Source organism: Petaurus breviceps, unplaced genomic scaffold (genome assembly GCF_028583685.1).
Source record: "Petaurus breviceps papuanus isolate PSGF00001 unplaced genomic scaffold, PetGlider_PUasm1.0 90654, whole genome shotgun sequence".
Classification (NCBI taxonomy): Eukaryota; Metazoa; Chordata; class Mammalia; order Diprotodontia; family Petauridae; genus Petaurus; species Petaurus breviceps.
Window position 1 is genome coordinate 1,301,537 of NW_027187301.1, and position 25,493 is coordinate 1,327,029.

Below are 25,493 nucleotides of genomic sequence, written 5' to 3' on the forward strand. Positions count from 1 at the left end.
TGCATAAAACATGAGTTGGGAAGAGTGGTGGGAGCTGGGGGGCAGGGAGCCTGGTGATGGGGGAGTTTGGGGGAAGTGGTAAAAGAGACCAGTGGGGTGGGGGAAGGGAAAGGAAAGGAGGCTGTTTTCTCAGGCTGCATTTTCCTGCAGGCTCCTTGGAGACCAGAGAAAGCCCAAGGAAAGGTCTCAGCTGGGGCTAGGCCCCTCTCTGCACCAGGCTAATGCAAGATGCTGAGTCTGAGTCTGCAACCATAAAGCTGAGGGGCGGCTGGTGTCTGAGTACCTCTGAGAAACCCCTGCCAAGTCATGTTGGGGAGGGAGGTGGAGAAAGAGAGGGTAGGACAGAATGGAGGAAGGGGAAAGGGACGAAAGGAGTGAGAAGAGTAGAGAGAGAGAGAGAGAGAGAGAGAGAGAGAGGCAGAGATGGGGAGGGAGGGAGAGAGAGAGACAGAGAGACAGAGACAGAGAGAGACAGAGACAGAGTGAGAGACAGAGAGACAGAGGAAGGGAGAATGAGAGAAAAAGAGACAGAGAAACATAAAGAGAAGGGAAAAGAGTAAAATGGAGAAGAAAATAGGGAGGGGAGAAGGGGAGGGGGAAAGAGAGAGGGAGAGAAAGGGAGAGACAGAGATAGAGAAAAAGAGAGACAGAGAGTAGCACAGCATACATTTGTCTTATTTCATTAAACATTTAACAAATATTTATTGAGTCCCTAATGTAAAAAGTGCTATGTGCAGGTATCCTGCCTTCCTACTTAGACTACAAGTTTCCAGAGGGCAGGGGCCATGCCTTCTATTTCCTTGTATTCCCCGCCAGGGTCTGGTCCTGCACCCCTCAATACAGATGCATACAGAATGAATGGAGGATTTTTCAGCCACCCCCTGGTTGCACAGGATTCAGGGGTCTGTGAGAGGTCTATTCTCCAGCAGGCAGGTTCTCCCTGCCAGACTGAACACAGCAATGCGCTAAATGCCAGCAGCAGGAGGGAGATGTTAGGGCATTCTGCTCCTCCTGGGATAGATGAGTTATTAAAATCTGTGGGGCACAGCTCTCACCAGAGCTTCTGAAAGGGCAGGAATGTTTGTTTTGGTAGGTGGGGGGATAATATAGCAAGGTTCAGAACACATCAGAGAGGACTGGGGCTGAAGCTTTATGGAATTGGAATACTCTTCCCATATTTTGTTTATCTGATTACTCCATCCCATATCCCAAACCCTACAAAACTCCTATGGGAAATATAGCCATGGTACTGAGATCAATGAAATAACCAACCACGATTCCAGAGAACCAGTGATAAAGCCTGTACCCCACCTACTGACAGATAGGTAATGGATTCAAGATACGGCATAAGATATACATTTTCATACATGGCCAATGTAGGAATTTGTTTTGCATATTTATTACAAGGTTTTTATTTTTCTTCTGATGGGGGGGGGGGTTGGATTATTCCAGGTTGCCAAAAAAAAAAGAAAGAAAAGAGGGTCATTGAAGCATTTTAAAACATTCACAGAAGAGAACAGAAGGAAAGCCAGAAGGAAACACAGACAAGCAGAAAGAGCCTTGAATGTTACATGTTGAAGTTATTATAGATTTAAAAGCAAAAGCAAGCTGTATTCAAGAGAGATTTGAAGTTTTGTGTGCAATCTTTTTCTGTTCTACTTTGTTTATGGAAATGCTGGAGTTATTTGGAATGGGTGAAGGCTAGATTCAATTCTGACTCTGCTCTCCTCTAGCTGAGTGACCCTGGGACATACCTTTCACCTCCCTTGAATTTCATTTTCCTCATCTGTAAAACAGGGGTTGGGAAGAGAGATGATCTTTAAGGTACCCTGGGCAAGGATTGCAAAGTCTTCAATGCCAAGAACACCCAGGAAACTATGACCTTCAGTAAGCAATTTTTTTCTGTTTCCCCTTCGCCCTCAGCTTCTAAACCGGGGGGTTGCAGCCTTTATGTTTGTCAGGGCCCTCTCCGGTGGGAAACCTGCTGAAGCCTATGTATCCCTTCTCTTTTAAATGCAGAAAATAAAACAGATAGGACTATAAAGGAAACCAATTTAATATTAAAATAATTATAAAAAATTTAAAACATACTTATGGATCCCATAGATTCAATCAAAGATTGAATCAATCAAATTCAATTAAAAATCAATTCAAAAATCAATCAATCAATCCATAAACATTTATCAAGCACCCACTATGTGCTGGGCACTGTGTTGGTCTAGAGCAGTGCTCTTAGATTCAAAGAGAAACGTCCTTGTAGGCTGTATACTAACTTAGAAAACTAGAGAGTAACATCATGTATGTGGTGTGGTATTTTCATATATTTTGTTAAACATTTCACAATTATATTTTAATCTTGTTCCTATAATTATCAGTTATTTTTACTTCCTGGCCACCTGCAGCCTATGGAGTTTGACACCTATGGTCTGGAGGTTGGATCTTTCAGTAGCCTAAATTCACATTAACTTGGATTTCAGAATAAATCTATCAGGGTTGTAAGGGAGAGCCCCACTACTGGCTAATTATAAAATGAGGAAGAGGAGGAGGGATTAGCCTGGTAGTATATTAGATAGAACAGTAGGCTTGAAGTCTGGAAGCTCTGAGCTCAAATCTGATCTCAGACACATTTACTAGTTGTGTGACCCTGGGTAAATCATTTAACTTCTGTTCGCTTCAGTTTTCTCAACTGCAAAATGGAGATAATAACAGCACCTCCCTCTCGGGGTTTTTTTGAGAATCAAATGAGATAAAATAAAGTGTAACTTAGCACAATGTCTGGAACATAGTAGGTTCTATACAAATATTTATTCCCTTTCCATTTCAGTTGTTAACATTCAACAATTTTATGAAAGAGGGGAGGGAAGGGGAAGCAGAGAGGACTGTGCTCAGCTGTTTTTAGGCCTACTGACTGATTTCCTCTAAGTCTACTGCCTTATCTTCATTAGATTGTGGGATAGGGACAAACCTGAAGAGATGTTGGAAAATTTCAAAGATAATCCAAAGAGGACTAGGGCAGAAGCCAAGGAATCACATTGCTTTGTGGAATTAGAATACACTCTCACATTTTAATTATCTGATTACTCCATCTCACAAGCTCTGTACCATCAGCCCTGTTGCAAGCTTCCTGCTTTTCCATTATTAAGACTATAAATTCAGTCAGCTTGAGACTTTATTATGGGAATACACAAGACGATGCTTATTCTCAACCATTTCAAAAGAACATAGTGATGGTATCATCAAATTCCATATCTGTTCTTCTATCCATCTCACACATTATGTACAAGGGACTCTATTAGGTTTTAAGGATACAGAGATGATTAAGACACAGTTACTTCTCTCAACAGAGCTCAAAGTCAATTAAGGGAAATGGTCCCAAGCTAAGTTTCCACTGATCTAGGGAATTCTCTTAATCAATACTAATTGCTGACTGAAGTTTGTACCTTTTCTGCAGCTTCAAGGGAATTGCTTGGGGGCACTGAAAAGTTAAGTGATTCACCCAGGGTCACACAGGCAGTACAGGTAAGAGGTAGGACCTGAACACAGGTCTTCCTGACTTGTAGATTCATTCTGGCCACTACAAAATGCTGCCTCTCAGTAGCAGGAGAAATAAGAAAGCTATTCTACTTCTACATTTACAATGAGAAAATTATCAGTCAGAGGGGGAAGGATGATTCTCCCCAGTGTAGGTATCAAGGGAAATGGACCATATTGGAGAAAGAACTCATCCAAGATTACATAACAATTCCTCAATGAATGGGGCAGCTAGGTGGCATAGTCTTTAGAGCTCTGGCCCTAGAATCAGGAGGACTTGAATTCAAATCCAGCCTCAGACATTCACTAGCTCTGTGACCTGGGACAAGTCACTTAACCCTAATTGCCTCCAAAAGAAAAAAAAAACAAAAAAATTAAAACACTGCAATTTCTCAATGGAAACAAGTGTCCCTAAGCTGGACTCAGGAGTCAGAAAAGCCAGAGACAGCAGGAAAGAGGAGGGAGGGGAGTTTGGAGCAGAGATAAGCAAAGTAGGCACCCAACTAGGGCTTGACATGCAGGGATGGGATTAGGGGAGAGCAGACAACAATGGAAACTTGCTAATATTACATTTTATAAAAACATTTACTTGTAATGACAGAAAATTCACTCTCCATGGCACATAAGTACATATTTTTAAAAACATCTTTCATAGGTTCATAGAGCCAGATTTGGAAGGATGCTCAGAGGCCATCTGGTCCAACCCTTTATTTTGAATATGAGGAAAATGAGCTTCACTGATGGTAAAATGACTTGCCAGGAAAATTGGAACACTCATAATGCTGTTGGTGGAGTTGTGAACTGATCCAATCATTCTGGAGAGCAATTTGGAACTATACCCAAAGGATTATAAAACTGTGCATACCCTTTGATCCAGCAATATTACTATTAGGTCTGTATCCCAAAGAAATCATAAAGAAGAGAAAAGGACCCACATGTACAAAAAATATTTATAGCAACCCTTTTTATGGTGGTAAAGAATTGGAAATTGAGGGGATGCCCATCAATTGGGGAATGGTTGAAAAAGTTGTGGTATATGAGTGTAATGGAATACTATTGTGCTATAAGAAATAATGAGGCTTTCAGAAAAACCTAGACAGATTTACATGAACTGATGCTGAGCAGAACCAGAACACTGTACACAGTAACAGCAACATTGTTCAAAGACTAACGGTTAGACTTAGCTCTTCTCAGCAATACAATGATCCAAGACAATTCCAAAAGACTCATGATGGAAAATGCTTTCCACATCCAGAGAAAGAAATGTGGAGTTTGAATGCAGATCAAAGAATACTATTTTCACTTTTTTTAGTTTTTTCTTTTTCATGGCTTTCCCCTTTTGTTATGATTCTTCTTTCACAACATGACTAATATTAAAATATATTTAATATGATTGTATATGTATAACCTATATCAAAGTTCTTGCTATCTTGGGAAGGGGGCAGGAGAAGGAGGGAGAAAAATGTGGAAATCAAAATCTTATAAAGAGAATGTTGAAAACTATCTTTACAAGTAATTGGAAAAAAACACTATTAAGTTAAAAAAATTTCTTGCCCAAGTTTATACAGATAGTAAGAATCAGGTATAGGATTTGAACCCAGGCCTTCTGATTCTAAAACCAGCATTCTTTCCATTTACCATATTATCTGTACTATAGAAACTAAGTTGGACAATAAGACAAAAGAGGGATTATTTTCAAATCTTGCAGACAGCACCCAAATACCTGGGGGCGAAGTTCTCCCAAATATACTCCCTCCTCATCTCTACCTCTTATGATCCTTAGATTCCTTCAAGGCTCAGTTCAGGAGCCACCTTTTACAAGAAACCTTGGCTGGTCCTCCAAGTTTTTAGAGTTCACTCTCTCCTCTTCAAATAATATTGTATACACTTGTCTGTTTACATGTTGTTTCCCACCTAGCACTCTCCTCTCCCCCATAAAAAAATGTAAGCTCCTTGAGGGGAGGAATTACTTTTAATTTTGTCTCTATCACCATCTAGTACAATCCCTGGCATACAGTAAGTGCTTAATACATGCCTGTTGGATTGACTCTGGTTAAGACTCTAGATGTTCATGTTCTAGCAGCACTGAGCTAGTGACAACATCTTATTCGACTATCTTGAAACCTGATTGATCCCAAGAGGCTGAAGCCCAGTGGAGGTGATGAGAATGGGCTAATGCCTAACCATTCCTAATCATGATTGTTGAATCCTAGGAATATGATCAATTCCATACCAAGCCAGACATAGAGTCCACTCAGCCCCGTGGTCTGTGTCTGATCAAGGCAAAGAAAAATGTGTGAGAAAGGATAGCTGTCCTCAACTCTGAAAGATTAGGGTGGTGTTCCAAGCAGACTAATTCCCCCTTAAATAGGGGGCTGCCATATGAGAGCAAGCTAGAAACATTAGGATGTATACATCCAAAAATAAAGACCAAGAAAAGCTAGGAGCAGCATTAAAACAAAGCAAAAAAAAATCCTACCACACAATCAGTATGGACAACGTGAGCATAGACTCATTCAGCAAATCCTAGAGTATTAGAATGGGGGAGAGGGGGGCCTCTCTCAACCCTGAGGGAGGTTACTTTAGGACAAATAGAAAGGCAGAAATACTATTCACACAATGAGGAAGACATGTGATGAACTCATGGCTTTAAGAAGTGGTACAGCAGGTTGAAAATATAAATGGATTTGAAAATAGGTTTTGATAGATTTGTGGATGGCATAATAAAGAGCAAGCCTTTAATTATTTTAGCTGCCCCTCTCAGGACCTTCTCCAGCAACTTGTGTCTGCCTTAAGGTAAATTGAGCAGAACAACACATAGAGAGCTAGGTAGAGACACTTGCTCCCCATGACCCCATGATTCTATATAGGGTGAGGTAATGTTTTCTGTTGTTTCTGCTGCCCACTTTCCTAACGATGCCAGTATCTTGTTGGCCTTTTGAGGCAGCAATTCTTTGGACCCACATCTTCAGAGAACGGCCTAGAATGACTTCCAGGTCCTATTCCTGGGTCATCACAATCTTTCTGAATAGCCCTTGGAGAGGCAAAGTCCAGTTGGGAAAGTCAATAAGCCTCATAATTAAAAAACTCTCACACACACACTCACACACACACACACACACACACGAAAGTGTTTCACTGTTAAGTGAACTCCCAGCCTCCATCAGTAGCCACTGATGGCAAAAGTAAGGGGAGAGAGGTACCCCCAGAACCAGAGAGAGTTGGCTTCAGTAACAGGGGTCACAGAGGATCCATTCCTTCTCTATGATCCACTCTGGCCATCCTAAGGAGAGGACAGAAAAAGAGTCTTCTCTTTTCAAGTCCCCTTACTCTTGCAGGGGAAAAATGACATCCTTTCCTACTAACCTGGTCACTCCTTCCCCTCAATGGGGCCTGCTCAGCTTTTGGTCTAAAGATGCTCCAAATTCCCTCCCTTAGGATTTATAGAATTACAAGAAGAATTAAATTAGAAGAATTACAAAATCAGGAAATCACCGAATATAAGATTTGGAAAGCACCTCAATAGCCCATCTTGTAGAACACATATACAAAAGGAATCTCTAACAGACAAATCTCACCCATTGGGTGAGAGGAGGGAGACCAATAAGTTCTCATTTGATATTTTAACCAGCGGGCACCAGACATAGAATTCAGCCACCCAGAATTTTCTCCCACATGCACACACTTGGAGGGGGGAATTGAGAAAGTACTCACCAATTCACTACACATGGACTCAATCCCCAGGCACCTCAAGAACTCAAAGGCCAGGAAGGAAAAACAATCTTACAACCAACGGCAGCCAATCTGTTTGCTAAAGCAAAAGGGAACCTGCATGTTTGGTTCTCCCTCTCCTCATTCACTTCTCTGGCAACCTCTGGGATCCCACAGAGCACCCACAAGGAACTGTGAGCAGACCCCACAATCCAGGAGAAGACAGCAAAAGCAGTTCGGTAACACCAAAAAAGGCAGGGGGGCTGAGGAAGAGACAGGCATTAAGTCCCTGAAGGATGACTTAGTCCGGGGGTCCAGCCCCCTGCTGCTATCAGAGAGCAAACATCTATCTACCTGGAAAATATGCCCGGAGCGGCTACGCTTTGGGGAGACTAGCAGGAAGCCATGCGAGCCCAGTGGGGCAGCCAGCTCCTGTCTGGAGGTTCCCGGCAGTTCCCCCCAGCAGCGGCACAATGCAGCCCTCCCAAGATCAGCTCTGAACACCGCTCAGGAGTCTGGCTCCCAGTGTGAGACAAAAGCGTTTGCAAAGGCTAGAGGAGGAGGCGGCGGCAGCGGCGGCGGCAGCGGCAGCGAGCCCCAGACACACCAATCACCGGCCCCCAAAGCCCGTCCTCCTGCTGCCCTGCCTGGAGCCTCCTTACTGACTGGCCAGCTCCCTTTGGAGTTTTCTTCAAAGACGTTAGCGAATGATTTATCCTTAAAGCGAGACGCTTGAACGTCCCTGAAATACTCTAACTTTGGCTGGATCGGAGGGTGATGTTGTAATGCTTCCTCCTAGGGCAAGAGAGGACACAGATGTCAGTACTGTGCGAAAGAGAGTTTGTATGGGTAAGAGAGGATGTTCACAAGTGTGTAGGAGACACAGCAGATGGGGGTGTGTGTGTGTGTGTGCCCGCGCGCGGACGTACGTGAATGGGGCTCTGGATCTGTCTATTGTCCGTCTGATTGGGGGATGGGGGTGTTCTGGGAGTGATGGGGTCACTACTTCCTTCTCCTGCCATTGCCGAATCGTTCTTCTGCCCCCCAGAGCCTCGCAATGTCAACCTCATTCCTAGCTTGCTTCTCTATCATCAGACCCGCTTCCTCAGCTGTTTTCTCTCGTTTTAATAACTTTGGATCGGAACTATTCCATGAAGGCGGTGTGCCTAGAGTACCCCTAAATTCGCCCAAATTTAGTTGGGTATCCTCATCCCTTTCAATTCCTCTTAGTAAGTGACCCGGGGGTTCCTCTTCCCCTCTGAGTGACATCTGGGGTATGGGTGAGGGGTTCGTGGAAAGGATCCGGAAGGGAGGGAGGGAGAGGACTTTGGATTGAGGACTCAACTCTGACACTTAAACTGTCCTTGGCAAGTTAACGTCCCTGGGCCTCGGTTTTCCTTTTCTGTAAAATGGAGGAATGATAGATGCATTATCTAGTGAGAGTGTTGTGAAGAAAATGCTTTGCAAACCTCAAGGGGCTAAAGTATAGAAATATGGGTTCTAGTTATAATGGAGATAACCATGTTGCCTGGATTGTGTCCGAGATCTTAAAATCAAATCCCGACTCTGCCATTTCCCAACTGTGTGTTCCTGGACAAGTCATTCAACCTCTCTGCCTCTTACATTTCTCAGCTCTAAATGTGAATTACAATGCCTGTGCTACCTACTTCACAGGACTTTCAAGGAAAACTTGAAGAATTATAGAAATAAAAGTTCTATTTTTATCTTCTCCCAATCTCCAGCCAATGGTTCAGGATGAAAATGAACCAAATCCTTTGTTTTCTCATTTCTCTTGTTCCCATCCTGTAATTATTCTTTTGTGTATCTGCCCAGGGCAAGAGAGGAAGAGACATTCACATCAGGTTACCAGTCAGCAGTTCTGGTTCAAGCTGGAGGTTCCTGACTGAAAAAGGAGGGGTTCTGGATATTCAGGAGTAAACACTACTTCAAGCTATCTTCCCACTCCCATCTAATTGTCATGAAATGCTTTGACCAAAAAACCAGTAACTGATGAGACAGTCACAAAAGGTAGTTTGTTTCACAAACATGGCTTAAAAATAGAGGACTGGTGAGAAATCCCTGGACAAATATCCCAAGGAAGTTAAAGAGAGAGACAAAGAGTAAATAAATTCAGAATATTCATAGTGGCACTCTGTGAGGGCAAAAGAATAGAAACAAAGTGGGCACCCATATACTAGGAAATGCCTGAAACATTTATGATACGTAATGGGATGTTGATGTTCAATATGAAATGATGAATATGAAAAATTCAGAGAAACATGAGAAGATTTTAATGATTTTATTCAGAGTGAAATAAGCAGAACCAAGAGAAAAATACACTGACTACAAAATGAGAAAAAGCACTAAAAGGAAGCTAAATTTTGAGTAACGGCAAGGCTATTGAAGGTACTGGAGGAATGAATAAAAGAAATTGTGAAATAATAAAACATTCCCTCCTCCCTCATAAGTAGAGACAAGAGTCCTCAAGTAAGGAATATCAGATATGTTGTCAGACAAAGGTTTCTATATCATATTTTTTACTTAATTGTTTTTCTTTGTTTCAAAGGAGGGTTCAATATGGGGTGGGTGGGAAGTGACTGTAATACAGACAAACATCATCAGTAAACACATATATGTATATATAGACATACATACACACATAAACATATATTCAAACACATACATACATAATTTAATAGGAAACTGGGTTAAAGTCATAAAACATCTGGAGCAAAACGTACAGGTTATTTAGTCCAACCTTTCCATTTTTCAGATAAAGAAACTGAGCCCCAGAGGAGGGAAGTGACTTGTCTACAGTCACACAAGTCGTAAATTAGCAGTTGGGATTGAGCCCAGGTCTTTAACTCCAAATCTCATTTTCTTCCCATATGACAATGCCTAAGCATATGGGGCTTGGCCATTTTTTAGTGATGGGGTTTGGTGACAGTGTATGAACTATAGTATTGCAACCTTAAGAGAGTCAGAACTATACTTTCAGAGAATTCTTGTAGATGACCTAAAATAGGAAGGGGGTAAGGGGTGGGGGGAGAGGGGGGCTCTCTGTTTCCCAGCCTCCCTTGCCACCTTCTTTCCTAAGTCACAGAGATCACCAGTTTTTTGAGAAAGGAGGAGGAATCTGCTGTGCTTCTTAGGCTCTGAGCCCCAAACAAAGGGTGGGACATCCCAAGACTGGCTCTTGGCTTTGACATTCTGCTCCTTCCTTGGAAGCAATTGCTAGTCTCTCAACCTTGGCCCTTGCTGCCTGTGAGATGGGCAGGGGAAACCTATTTCTCCTCCTCTGTTCCTTTACTTTGTCCAGTTTATTCCAGTGGATTGGAGGAAGGGGAAAGGAGCAAAGAGAGAGGGCAAGGTGCTTGGGGTGAAGGATTTAAGACAGGGATGAGTGCTTGGGTGACAGATTACAGGCCCACAGGATACCCAGGGCCAGAGGGTGATTGTCTTTAACACACCAGAGTGTATCTGAACCACTGAACTCCTAAATCCTGAACCAGTGAGAGGGATAAACAGACCCTGGAGAGGGAAAGGGAATGTCTAGCCTGGGCCAGGTGAGCTCATTAATAAAGAGTAAAGGAAGGTCTGATCTATAAAAGACCTAAGGCTTTAAAAAAAAAAAAAAGATCAGAAGTCCAGATAAGCTGATTCAGTGGGCAGAGCCTGAAGTAACAGACAATTTAAAAGTCAGAACAGAAAAGAGAAAAAAAACAAACAAAACAGGGAGACCAGAACTAGAAGTGAGAGATGGAACCCAGTATGGGTTGAAGGAGATGGAGGCATCTGTTCTAAAAAACTATGCTGGATCTTGGGGCCCTAAAGCAGGAGAAACAATTGATCAGCAGTTCCCATCCAGCAAAGCCCAAGGGGCCACTGTCTGAGTTGATGAGGCAAGTGGCAGCTTATGACAGTGGCTTCAGCCAGAAACCTGGGACTAATAAAACCCAGTGGCCAATAAGACAAGAAAGGGGAGGGCGCTCAGGGAGGGAAGGGTAAAGCAAGCGTTTATTAAATGCCCCCTATGTCCCAGGTATTTATGAATACTACCTCATCTGATCTTCACAACATCCTGTAAGGTGGGTGCTATTATTATCCCCGTTTTACAGACAAGGAAACTGAGGTTGTGACTTAAGTCACACAGCTAGTAAGTGGCCACGGCTCTTCCTAATTTTAGGGTCAGTACTCTATCTACCTGCGTCCAGACAGTCAAAAGGAGACTAAAGAGAAGAAGTGGGGCAATTTAATGCCCTTGTGATCACAGTATTTAGAGCTGGGGAATTTGAGATTATTTAATCCAATCCCCTCATTTTACAGTTGAAGAAACCAAGGCCCAGAGAGATTAAGTAATATTGGATTGCACAGATAGTAAGTAGATATAGGTAAGAATTTAAACCTAGGTCATTCGATTTCCATTTCAGCTCTTTTCACTGTATCATACAACCGTGTCCATGATCAGGGGGCTGGGGAAATAGACAAAGGTACTATTTCTTGATATAGAACATCTGTAATTTTTTTCCTTTCTCAATTTTTTTCATTTATTACGAACCTTAAAATCAATAACAAGTAAGAACATTTTAATATACAAAGACAATGATTGCATTTAAAACTGTAAATTTCTATTATAAATCTTTTAAAAAGATTTATTTTAGTTTCCATTTGTATTCAATTTAATAGGCTAGTTACAATATTGCCATTTATTTTTGCTCTTTTGGGGGACTTCTTGCTTGCTTCCAGGATAGAATGCTGAGCCTGTAAGTCAGGAAGACCTGAATCCAAATCCTGGCTCAGCTACTTATTAGCTATATGATCCTGGGCAAGTCACTTAACCTCTGTCTGCCTCAGTTTCCTCATTTGTAAAATGGGTATAATAAAACCCCTCTCCCAACATTGTTGTGAGGATCAAAAATGAGCTAACATTTGGTAAGTGTTTAGTGCAGTGCCTGACACTTAATTAGTGCTTATTTTCTTCCTTCCTTTCTTCCTTCCTTCCTTTTCCCTCTGTAATAATTAATGAATTACTTGTTCATCCTAGCCCCTTACTACTCAAAAATGCCAGGAAAAAAACCTAGGAGACTAGGAATCAAGAGACCAGGGTTCTAATTCTGACTTTGTGTCTTAGTTATTCTATGACCTTGGGAAGGTTGTTTATCCTTTCTGAGTCTCAGTTTCTACTCTAACATTGTCAATTCCTATGAAATAGCTTGATTTAGTATAGGATATGGGGCACCTACAAGGTAATTAATATTTGTTGATTAATTGATTGATCGATCCAGACAGGATGTGTAAGCACCTAAAGGAAACTCCTGCAGATTGGCAGTTCCTAGAAACTTTAATGCTGAAAACCTGACCCAAGTTGAGTATTTAGAATTCACCACAGCTGTGCATAAAAACTATATTCCTCTCCCCTCTCCCCATCCCCACCAATTCCTCTGACTGCAAAGCTCAGCTGTGGATCTGAATTTACTATGCCTGTGGGAAGGCAGTGAAGATGGACAGGGAAGGGTCCTGCCTGAAAAGATAAAGTCCATGAATCCGGGACTTCCAACTTCAGAGGATCATTTTTTTTTTTTTAAACACCCAGGTAACAGCATTGAAAAAGAAATAAAGGAGTAATTATAAATGGGGGGCCTGATCAAAGGAGCTTGTGGTTTAAGAGCTGCCCCAAAGATAATATCTCTTTTATCACAGAGAAGCATTTATCGTAGGAAGAAAACTGGATTTGGAATCACAGGACCCAGGTTTGACCTGACATTTTACTAATAGTGTGACCTTGAGCAAGTCATTTCATTTTTCTGAAGTAAAATGGGAGGGTGGGGGGTGTTTCCATGCCTGGAGTCAGGAAGACCTGAGTTCAAAGCCAACCTCAGACACTTACTAGCTGTTTAACCCTGAGCAAGTTACTTAACCTTAGTTTTCTCATCTGTAAAATGGGGATAATAATAGCATCTACCTGGCAGGGTTTGTTGTGAGGATCAAGGAGATAATAGTTGTAAAGCATTTAGCACAGTGTCTGGCACATAGTAAGTGCTATATAAATGTTAGTTACTGTTATTATTTGGACAGGTAGGTGGAGAAATTGGCACCTCCTTGGATCAAGAGGACCTGAGATCAAATACAGCCTCAGACACTTTCTAGTTGTGTGATCTTGGGCAAGTCACTTATCCCCCTTTGCCTCAGTTTCCTCATCTGTAAAATGAGATGGAGAAGGAAATGGCAAACCACTCCGGTATCTTTGCCAAGAAAACCCCAGATGGGGTCACAGAGTGTCAGGCACGACTAGTTGACTAAACAACAACATGGTTATTATTTAGAGTCAGAGGACTTGGATTCAAATTCCAGTCCTGCTTCTTAGTAACTGTTGTTTCCTCAGGCAAGTGGCTTCATCTCTTTGGGTTTCAGTCTCCTCGTTTATAAAATGAGGAGGTTGGACTAAGAGGACCTCTGAGGTCCCTTCTAGATCTTAATCCAAGGATCCTACCAGCCACCACCCCCTTGGGCTCCTTGAATCCATTCGCTTCTTTCAAACAGAATTGTCAGCACTTTTAATGGAAGCAACCCAACTTTAGTTTAGAATTTGCCTTTAGATGGGGGGGGGGGGGGGGGGAAGAGACAGGCAAAGATCCAGCAGGACTCAAGTCTGAGTATGCCATAGGGTACCAGATGCACCTGCATTTAGCACTGAAACTGCTTAAAGAAACATTGAACTTCCTTTCATACACAGGTTTCTCTCTCCCCCTCTTCCCCTTTCCCCCTCTTCCCCTTTCCCCCTCTCCCCCTCTTCTCCTCCCCCCCTCTCTCTTTCTCTCTCTCTCTCCTCCTCTCCATACCCCCTTCCCTCTTTCCAGATCTAGCCATCAATCTTATATGCCTGGGGGTGCCCTGGACCCAGCCCTGTGCTTCTCTCCACAGAGCCAAGAGAGAGAGAGCAGAGTAAGTAAGCTGAGATGGAGAAGAGAGGTGAAGAGGTGTTGGAGCTAATTCTAGGTCATCTAAACCCATGACAAGGACACAGGATTTGTGACAGGGTGTTCAACTTGGACTAATTGCTTCCTATGTATAAGGTTCTGTCCAGAAGAGAGAACCATTTGGGGATTGTATTCCCTATTCTTTTACTTAAAAAATGAAGAAGAGTTTTATTGATGCTTTTGTTTTTTCCATTCACCTTCACTACCCAATGTTTCCTCCTCAAGAATAACCTCCCTTACATCAAAGCGCAATTACACAAAACAAATCAAGATATTGGTCATATCTGACAATGAACACCTCATTCTATATTCACTTTCTCTATTGAGATCTCTCTATTTTCTCCTCCCTAATTTTCAGAGAATACTAACACTAGAAATGACCTTGGAGGTTATTAATTCCAACTTCTTCATTTTCTAGAGTAAACTGAGTCTCACAGAAGGGAAGAGACTTCCCAAGTTGACAGAGCTAGCAAATGGCAGTCAGGCCTAGAAGTCAGATCTTCTGACTCCCGGTCCTTTCTTCCCATCACGTCACATGACCTCTTCTCCCTGACCATTCTCTGCCTCTTTGTTCCCCAACACTCAGATAATGACTTTATTCTCCCTCTTGGGTCCCTAGAGAGATGGCCTTGCATAGTTCCATTCTTGCCAACTAGAAGAAGGAGAAATTTTATATACCCTTCTCAGAGATGACCACCAATAAGAGTGGTCTTGGCCAGCAGGTGGCGCAGTGGATAAAGTGCCGGGTCCACAGTCAGGAAAAACTGAGTTCAAATGTGACCTGAGACACTAGCTATGTGACCCTGGATAAGTCACTTACTCTGTTTGCCTCAGTTTCCTTATCCATAAAATGAGCTAGAGAAGGAAATGGTACTCAGGTATCTTTGCCAAGAAAACGCTAAAGGGGGTCACAATGAGTTGGACACAACTGAATAACAACAATGAGCCGTGCCTTGGCTTGTCAGAAAACTTGAATCTTGGAGGAAGTTTGGGCAGGTGGTGCAGGTAGAATGGCTCTTCAGCACTCCCACTAAGTGTCTCATATTTTAATGTTTTACGAATCAACCTCCTAGGAGAGCATAATGGGAATTATGAGTTACTGTTTCTCATTTTAAATCATTGTCAATGCATACTTATGTTTTAAGGATTTTTGCATGAAAGACATAAATAGCTATTCTATACCTAATCTTTATTCCACACTGAGGATTTTTCTGTTTCGTTTTGGGGAGAACCTTGCTATCAGCCAAACGTTAGCTTTAAGTGATTTTCCCTGGGGCTCTGTCCTGGGTAGGGACATGAAGTGAAAGAGACAGTGAGAAGGAACTTGACTTCTCTTTTTAGAAGCCAGGCTCCCCCAGGACAGAAATTAGATCTCAGGTGAGCCTAGAACTCAGACCCCTTAGTGGAAGAGGGTGCCCAGCTCCACTCTAGACCAGTAGTGGTGTTTTATTACACAAGGAAACATCAGAGAAAGGATTCTCCCCTCCCCTCCCCTCCCCTCCCCTCCCCTCCCCTCTCCTCCCTCTCCATTTTCCTTTTCCTCTCAGAATGTCAGCACTGGAAGGGGCCTTAGAGATCATCTAATCCAACCCTCTCACTTTAAAGGCAGACTGTCTGTTTTGCTTATTGCTGGCCCTGAGAGGGGAAGTGACTTTCTCACAGTTACATTAACTGGTTCTCCATCTTCTGGCCTCTCAGGGCTGGAATGAAAAGGGTGAAAAATGGTCAGGGAAAGATTTTTAGGTTTGGTGGAAGGTTTGAAAGGGAAGTCAAACCCTGCCTTCTGCAGCAGGCTTTCCCCAGGATTTCTGGCCACCGGTGCCTGGCCCTCCAACTCTGTCTTCCATCTACTCTGTGTCTATATGTGGTCTCTCCCATTAGCTCAGGAGCTCCTTGAGGGCAAGCAATGCTTTTACTTTCCTTGACCCTCCGACACTTAGCACAGTGCCTGGGACATAGTAAGAGCTTAATAAATGCTTTTTGATTAATTGAACATCCAGGATTATTAGCATCTATGACTAGATGACTCTTCACATCAGGCACTGCTGGGGCAGGACACAAACTAGCTACTAGCTGCTCTCTCTCCTTCTCCCTTTCCCTTTTCCTCTCCTCTCTCTGCTCCCTCCCTCTCCTTTCCCTCTCGCTATGTCTCTGTATCTCTCTGCCTTCCTTCCTCTCTTCCATCTCTATCCCCACCCCCACTTCCTCTCTCCATTTTTTCTCTCCTTCTCCCTCCCTCCCCATTTCCTAGCCTCTCACAAGAGCAAAGGTGTTCTTTCCCAGAATAATGCTTAAGCCTTATTTTATTTGGAAATGAAAGCGCAAGATAACGGGTCACGTGGTATAAATACCAAAGACATTAGCAGTCATAGAGTTAGAAGACCAGTTTTGAACTTCCTAACCCACCCCTCAGCCTCTTTATATGATCTTTTCATCTAGTCCACATCAGTGGGAGCCTTCCCACTTAATCATCAGGGAGGGACATTATCCAGCCTCTTTGAATGACCCATCCCACAGGCTCCTATGTCTAGCTTCTGGGAGACATTGCTGTATTCTTCTTGCTTTGGGGGGAGATGGATAGGTCAGCCTTAGTCTCCTCTCAGCCTAGCTTTCACCAAATTAAATAATCCATGTTCCTTTCCCTTTCCCTTTGTCTGTACCTCAGATCTTACTCTCCCAACAGCCTCTTTGCGTTAAGGCAACCTGGTGTCGGGAAGAAAGCACTGTATTGGGAGCTTGATCTGGTTTTTAGTTTCTGTCACTAATTCCTTAGGCAAATATCACTTCATCTATCTTGGCCTAAATTTCCTCACCTGTAAAATGATGAGGATTAGACTAGATAATGTAGAAGGTCCCCTTGAGCTAAAAAATGAGCATTCAATGACTTGTTCAAGGTCATAGTGTCAGTTCATGTCTCTAGATTCCACCATACGGATTCCTAGTCAGTTTTCTTTCCCTAGAGGTCAGAGACTCAGGGACCATTCTAGTTGGAATTCACCACTTAGTGACCTTGAATGGTCGATTCATTTAAGACCAGGATTGCATAGGTGTGAATCACTTCAAATTGTTTTTACAAATAAACTTTGATTTCTGGATGCCTATTAAATCCCTTGAAACCCACAGCTTGCTACTTAATAGCTTGTAGGCCTTCATCTCTCATCTGGAGTAATATTTAGTGGTCTTTTTCATATGTTGTTACCTATACTTTTAATAATTTTTGAATAGGTTCCTATTTAATATGGTTGTAATAAAACGGTTAATAGCATGCATAGAATTGGTTCGTTCAGAGTAAAGGGATGGATCCTAAACAAATGAAAGAACGTTGGATTGTTAGACCCAGGCCACTAGGTGGCGCAATAGAGAGAGCATTACATTCAAGAGTTAGAAAATCTGAGTTCAAATGCGGTCTCAAAGGCTTACTAAATGTATGACCCTGGGTAAATCATTTCACTTTTCTGTGTGTCAATTTTCTCATCTGTAAAATGAGGATAATAATAGCACCTACCTCCTACGGCTGTTCTGAGGATAAAATGAGATAACATCTGTAAAGTACTTTGCAAACTTTAAAGTAAATGCTAACTATTGTTAACTAATTAGTTGTAGTATAATGTGTATTATGAGCAAATTTCCCATGGAAAAGTCTATGAAACCGTGAACAATTTCTGTTCTACTTTTTGGATGACTCATGTCTCATGAAACTTTGTATTTTCATTCTTTATCTTTGGGCAAAATGAAATTGGAAACAACAAAAAAAGAAGTTATGTGTTATATCATAATGCATTCATTTATTCTCTGTTCCCAGAGTATCTGAATTACTTTTACTTTTTTTTCTTTCTAATATCCACTGAATTTAATGGGTTGATAACTGGACAAGTCACCCACGTACAAAATCCAGCTCACATGCTTCTAAATCAGAAGGCTAGAGTCTGGGGGGCAGGGAGGGTAGAACCTGATTAATGCAAATAATGAGTCCCCCTGAAGTGGTCACATATATTTGAATCCACACTATTCTAAGTTATAATTGGTTCCAGCCTAATGGAAACGTGCTGTGAACATTCAAATAATACAGCCACTTCAGGGGATTTGTTATCACACTAATCAAGACCTTGCCTTTCATGGCGGTACAGAGGCTAGGTAGCCTGCCCCAGACAGGAATGAGCTGGGTGAGCACTCTCTTTCAAGAAATCATGGCAGGGCCTCCCTTTGATCATAACACTCAGAGATCAAAGCTGGGCTGAGATGGACAAGATGGCAGCTGAGGGAAGTTAGGGACCTTGAAGCCTAAGGAGCCAAGGGGACCATCCCCTTTGTGATAGAGTCGGTCCAAACCTAGTATAGGGGCTTATGCAGCGGAATGTACAGAGATACAGGATGGAGGAGACATGAAGAGGAAGGAAGGAAAAAAGCATTAATTACACACCTATTACATTCCAGGTCTATGTTACACATATTACAAATATTATATCATTTGATCCTCTCAACAACCATGGCAGGTAGGTGGTATTATTATGTTATTTTACAATTGAAGAGACTGAGGCAGGCAGGAGTTAAGTGACTTGCTCAGGGACACGGCTAGTAAATGTCTGCAGCTGGATATGAACTCTGATCTTCCTGATTCCAGGCGCAATGCCATCCCTTGTGACACCTTGGTGCTTCTAGGGAGGAGTGGTGACCTGGATCTTCCCCAAGGGAGTGTCTAGGTTCGGGAAGAGTGAGGCTACGGTTCGGCAGCTGGCAGCACATTTCAAAAATGGTTCTAGGACCAATGTAATCCTCCCATTTGATGACATCAGTGCCTCAGAGTTCATGGAGGGGGGAGGTCAGGCCCATTTCTCCTGTTCTTTGGTTGGGAGAAGCTCAACCTTCAGACAAAGAGGAGAGAGAACTTGTTCCAGGCGTGGAGAACAGCTAATTGGAAGGCACAAAGATGGAATTAGGATGTTGTGTTGGAAGATGACTGGGGCTGCAGAAGGATAGAGTACAAGAATGGGAGCCATGTCAGAAGACTAGAAAGGGAGGGAGGGGCCAAGCTATAAAGGGTTTTAAATGCCAAAGAGAAGACTTTATATTTGATCCTAAAGGTACCAGGGAGCCAGTAGAGTCTATTGTCTAGAGCCTGTACTAGAATAGAGAAAAGGGGATGTATGGGAGAGATGTTGCCCCAAAGCCCCAAATGTGACAATCGATTGGTTATGTGGAGTGAGGGTTAGTGAGGAGTCAGGGATGGCAGCTAGGTTTAGAGGCTAGGTAAATGGAAGGATGGTCATACCCTTAATTCTCTCCAAAGTGGCCCGATGGGGAAAAGAAAGAGGGAAAGAAATTGTGAATTCCTAGATTGTGGACAGGTCAGGAAGGATGGACTCTCTTCCTAGCACCCAAACATTAAGAATCAGAGTCATGTGCCCTCTTGTCTTTGAGCTCTAGTTCCCTCCAGAAACCACAGCTGGGGTGATGAAGATCTATCCCACACCCCCCACACCCCATGCCCTGCAACCCTAGTTCTCCAACCTTTCTATTCTAAACTACAGCAAAAAAGACAGCCCTAGCCACAGTATCTCAGAATGGCTGTTAATATTAACAGCATCTTCAATCAACCAAAAGGTTGAATGTGTTCAATATTTTATTTAAACTGGCATGTAAAAACTTTAATAATGCCCTGTCCTTTTCAAAGTCAGAGTAACTTTTAAATGACAGCCTGGTCTTAGCAGGGCGGGGGGCAGAATATTCTCCTAAAGAAAGGCAGATGAGGTGGAAGGGAGAAAGCATTAGCTTCTGTCTGCCCCCCCTTTTTATGATTTCCATAATGTTATTTCCTATTATCTTTCTCATCCTTTTCTCACCACTTATTTGATTACCTTTACTCTCCAAGAATTCATGAGAGATTATATGGGTCTTCAAATCTCCAAATGTACAATTCAATTTTAACATTTTAGTAAGTGACTACTGTGTGCAAGTACTGAACACCGGAGATACAATGACAAAAACGAAACAGTCCATGCCCTCAAGAAGCTAACACTCTGCCCACTCTTACTGGAATAGGGGAGGAAAGCGGGATAATCGTCATGCCTATGAGTGAATGCAAAATAGATCCAACGTAGAAGAAAGAAGCATAGTACAATGGAAGCAGAGCAGGTTTCTAATCCCTGCTCTGACACAGATTCTCCTAAAATCAGTGATTCCTTCTTTCCTTCCATGTATTTGAACTTCAGTGACATGGTATTCTCACCAGTCTTGAACTTGGCATTTCCCTTCATGCAGATAGATCCATTGTACCCTAATGGTAGTCTTCAGCATTGGGATCTGGAGCTCAATTTTCTAGGCCATCAATAAAAGCTTGAAATTGAACTTGATGATGACTTTGTCCTCTCATTTTGTCATCATACTTTCCATACCAGAGAGAGAACGTGGAATGGAAAGATGATATAGGTCGTGGTCCAGTATCTCCTAAGGTCAAACTCTCCATAAGGTGGAATGAAAGGGATGAGCTTTGTTCAGAGTCAGGCTTATTGATCTGTACTCACTGGGGGAAAGTACAGCCATCTTTGGCAGTGGACTGCTTTCCGACCTTACCCAACTCTTGTCCAGAGGTCATGCCTCTGCCTTGTTTCTCAACAACAGTCTTGTCGTTCATCCCAAACTTGCACTTTGGTTTGCTACTCAAATCACTCTCTGTTATAATGCAGCCAGAGAAATGGGTGTTTAGATTTGCCCTTGAGGGGATATAAGCATATCTAGAAAGAGATCATTTCAATGATACTGGATGCCCCCATGTCACAGGTTAATTTGCCCCAACACCTGGCTGGTGATCTGAGACTGTTCTTTCTTTGTCTTGATGGCTGGCTCTTGATGCTCTGCTAAATGATGCTTAGAGCTCCTGTCTCTGGGTTTTGTGGGTGGCCAAAGTCCAGGATCTCATCCAGCAGGTTGTAGATGAGCACAAACTTGCTCTTGATGTTTTTTCCTCACTGTTGTTGCCAAAGTAGGCGGCCACAATGTCACATATCTTATTAAGGAACTCCGAGACCATGGGAGCATTAACATTTTACTTGATGGCAGCTGCCAGCCAGATGTTGGAACACTTGACGTGGAAGAAGCTGGATGTGGGTGATGTTAATGACAAGGAATGATGGAGAAGTGCACCTGTTTTTTCCAGTCAATCATGTGGATTTGGAAGGCATCCACAGTGTTCTGATATTATCTCTGTCACCCTGGGAGATCAGCACCCTTCCCCTTATGGCTGTAGATGAATAACCTTCCAGTCATGATGGTAATTCAGTCTCCTTTGCCCATGACTCTAAGAATAGACCTCATGCCATGATTCATATGACATGAATTGAAGACAGTTTCCCCAGTGTTGTAGAGTGAAAAGAGTATTTACTCCAGAGTCAGAGGATCTACATCAGACTCTGATCTCTGTTGTGTGTTTTTTTTTTGCTTTTGGGAGGGCAGTTGGGGTTAAGTGACTTGCCCAAGGTCACATGGCTAGTTTTAGACTGATCTCTAACGCTTACCACCTGTGTGATCTTGGGCAAGACACCTTTTTGTCACCTATGTGTGACTAGATGACCTCCGAGGACCCCCCAACTCTGATTCTATGATCGTTGTGGTTGTTGTTCAGTTGAGTCTGACTTCGTAACTGGCAAAGATATTGAAGTGGTTTGCCATGTCCTTCTCCAGCTCATTTTACAGATGAGGAAACTGAGGCAAATAGGGTAAAGTGACTTGCCCAGGGTCACACAGCAAGTAAGTATCTGAGGCCAGATTTGAACACATGAAGATGAATCTTCCTGACTCCATCCAGCTCCTATCCACTGAGTCACCTAACTGCCCTCATTTCTATGATGCTAAGTTGCAAAGAGGCAAATTCAGGCTTGCTACCCTCGTGCTATCCATATGTAACACACAGCTCTCTCAGGAGATCTTCCCTAACTGAAGGCAGACACTAGATGACCACTCATCAGGTGTGCTGGAGAAGATTCTTCTTTGGGTACGGGGTGAACTACTCAATAATAATCATCCATATTTCTATGATAGGTGCAGTGGACAGAGCACTGGGCTGGGAACCGAGAAGACTCATCTTTCTGAGTTCAAATCCAGCCTCAGACATTTCCTAGCTGTGTGACCCTGGGCAAGTCACTTAATCCTGTTTTCTGTCTGTAAAATGAGCTGGAGAAGGAAATGGCAAACCACTCCAGTATCTTTGCTAAGAAAACCCCAAATGGTGGTCACAAAGAAAACGACTAAACAACAAGATTTACATGGCACTTCAAGTTCATGATATTGTTTGGTCCTCACAATCACTCTATGAGGTAACTACTATTATTATCTCAATTTTACAGATGGGGAAACCGAGGCTGAGAGAGGCTAAGTGACTTGCCCAGGCTCACAAAGCTGGCAAATATCTGAGGGGGGAATCTGAACTCAGGTCATCCTAACTTTAAGCCCAGCACACTTTATCCACTAGACCATGTTGATTCTCAAGGTCACACACAGGAACATTAGGCAGCAAAGGTGAAATTTGGACATGTATTTTTAATTTCACATTCAGCTCTCCTGACACTCTGCTCCTGCCTTTCAGGTCCAGTGAAGTAAGAATTCCAAGAAAGAATTGGTCAATGGTGTAAAAATTGTGCAAGACCGAGTAGAATAAAGACTGAAGAAAGACCGTGAGATGTGGTAATTAGATGTCCTGGGTGACCTTTGGAAGAGCAGTGTGGTAAAGTCATGGGAATGGAAGCCAGATTGCAGGGCATTAAGATCACTGGTGGTGAAGTAGAAGCAGTGGGTGGTGGAAATCTGGCAGGGAGGAGGACAAAGAAGATAGAAATCAGAGGGCCAGCAGGCTCAGGTGAAGGGTTTTCCAGGCCTGGTCCGAATTCTGCTATGGACTTTCTGTCTGACCCATAGTAAACTCATTGACTCAAATCTGCAGCTTCTAGGAATCTCAGAGGCTAATTCCTCATGTGACAGAGGAGGAAACGGAGGTCCAGGAAGATTAAATGGCTTAGTCAGGACTTAGAATTTAAAAGACCTGAGTTCAAACCCTGCCACAAAAGCTTACTAGATGTGTGACCCCCTGGACAAACCACTTAATCTTTGTGCCTCAGTTTCCTTATCTGTGAAATGGGGATGATAATAGTACCTACTTCCCACAATTGTTGTCAGGATAAAATAAAATAATATCTATAAAGTACTTTGCAAATTTTAAAGCACTATATAAATGCTAGTTTTGTCATCATCATCATTTTTATTTTTATTATCTAAGATCACAAAAGTATTAAGTATAAGAGTTAAGATTTAAGCTCCATCCCCCTAACTCTAGTGCTCTGTCCACTATGCCACCATTCCTCTCTTGGCCTCAGTTTCCCATCTGTGAAATAAAAAAAAAGAATGGACTCCATGATTTCTAGGATCCTTTTCTAATTCTAAGGCTCTGTGATTTTGTGATCATAGGCAGAGAGGAGAAGAAGCCTCGTGATGTTGGAGTGGGAGTAGATAAATGAATCTACAAGAAACAATTGTTTCCCTCAGTCCCTGAGCTCCACTGGGACTGGGTAGGGAGGGGGGTGGTATGTAGGAACCAGGAGATGGGCTCTCCCTCTCCAGCTGCAGGGAGAGTGGCAGCAGCTGCCAAGGGACGGAGGGGCACAAATGAAGGGACAGCTCTGTGCCTAATAGTCTCTGCTTCCCGCAACTGCAGATGGGCCTTTGATGTCAGCCTGGGCTTCCAGGCTGGACAGAGAGCACAGTCGGCTCCATCAATGCCACCCGGTTTTCAATGAGGTTGCAATAAGATGCAGCCTGTGTTTGCCCACTGCAGGGCAATTGCTTTTATGGCTGGCAAGAAATCAAGGAGCATCGCCTCAGTCCGAGGATGAAAGGCAGTTTTACCGAGGCTTCTATTAATGCATCTACAATTCCCTCCTTGAGGATAGACTCCCTAGTGTGGGGTAGACAGAGGCCTTTGACTCCGTCCTTTCCTAGCTCAGGAGCCACTCCTCTAGGGCAGGGCAAGGCAAGACAAGGCAAGGCAAGGCAAGGCAAGGCAAGGAAGGGGCGCTCTGAAGAGCCTGCATGCCTGGAAGTGAGACTGAGAAGGGCCAAACTATTGGCAGCTAGAGAGCAGCCTGGGTCATCTTTGGATTTAATCTGCCCAGGCTCTCTCTCTCATTCAGGGCTCCCCTGCAGCTGTACCACAGACCAAAGCAATAACTAGGAATTTTTTTCAACTCAGGCCAACACAATTGGAAGGGTGATGACATATGAGGGAGGTGCGAACGGGAGAGGGGGCGGCCAGTGACAGGCACAGAAAAGAGTCCAAACTCAGATGGACTAGCTATGTGACTATGGGGAAATCATGGACGTTCCATGTTGGGCTGGGGAGGGCATTGCAGGGGAAGGCAGGTTGTGAGCCCCTGGAAGCTTTTCCTTTTGCCTTTTTTTGGTAGTCTCAGTGCTCAGCACGGTGCTGGCACATAGTAGGTGTAAAATCAATGCTTATAGACTGAGTGTGGAGGGTGCGTTGCCCCTTACCACACTGGCACCCTGGTGCAGAGCCCCAGTGACCCCCTTACTAGCTGCTGGTTAGGGATGTGTCACATACAACGTGGAGTTAGCTCCCTCTGGACCCTGGTGCTGTGTAAATAAACAACTTCCCCCACTCCATTTTTTCTCACCTCCTCTTCCCCAATCTGTACTAACCCTTCTGTTTATGCTAAATGACTTATTTACTTCATTATCATGCCCATCCAGTGCTTGGTCAGCCATGGAATCCTGGAATGTTAAAAAGCCAGAAGATCCCCTAGAGACAAGACTGTAAGCATTCATCATAACAGCTCACATTTATGGAGCCCTTTAAATTTACTCAGGGAGCTCCTCTCCACAACTCCCTGGGGAGTAGATCAATGACTATTATCTCCAATTTATAGATGAGGAAACTGAGGCTCAGAGAATAAAATGACTTTTTTCAAGGTCATATAGCTAATAAATATTTGGTTCAGTACTCAAACCCAAACCTCCTGGTTCCCAAAAGACTGAATGTTTTCACCACTAAACTCATGAAACTATAGGATCTTTGAGTAAAAGGATCATGGACTAAGTGCTGGAAGGGATCTTGGAGGTTATCTAGTCTAATCCTCTCGTTTTACAGATGGGGAAACTGAGGCCCAGACAAATAAAAAACGTTTACACAGATAGGAAGTGACAGACACAGGTCTCTGACTCCAAAATGAACTCTCCCCATTGGACCATGGCTCTCTGACTCCAAAATGAACT

The 25,493-nt window shown here is 43.1% G+C and overlaps 1 protein-coding gene and 1 pseudogene across 2 annotated transcripts in view; both read right to left on the reverse strand.

The window, feature by feature from the left end:
* Positions 1–25,493, reverse strand: part of SEMA5B (semaphorin 5B) — a 196,136-nt gene that overhangs the window by 131,782 nt on the left and 38,861 nt on the right. Inside the window, exon 1 of one of the 2 annotated variants that reach the window (XM_069064938.1) lies at positions 7,246–8,017. The exons of the other annotated variant lie outside the window; for it this stretch is intronic. The gene's annotated coding sequence lies outside the window, so the exon portion shown is untranslated. Of the gene's footprint in view, positions 1–7,245; positions 8,018–25,493 lie in introns of those variants that run through there. 2 annotated transcript variants of the gene reach the window in all.
* The window catches only part of LOC138143770 (AP-2 complex subunit mu-like), a 47,624-nt pseudogene continuing 38,012 nt past the window's right edge, over positions 15,882–25,493 (reverse strand).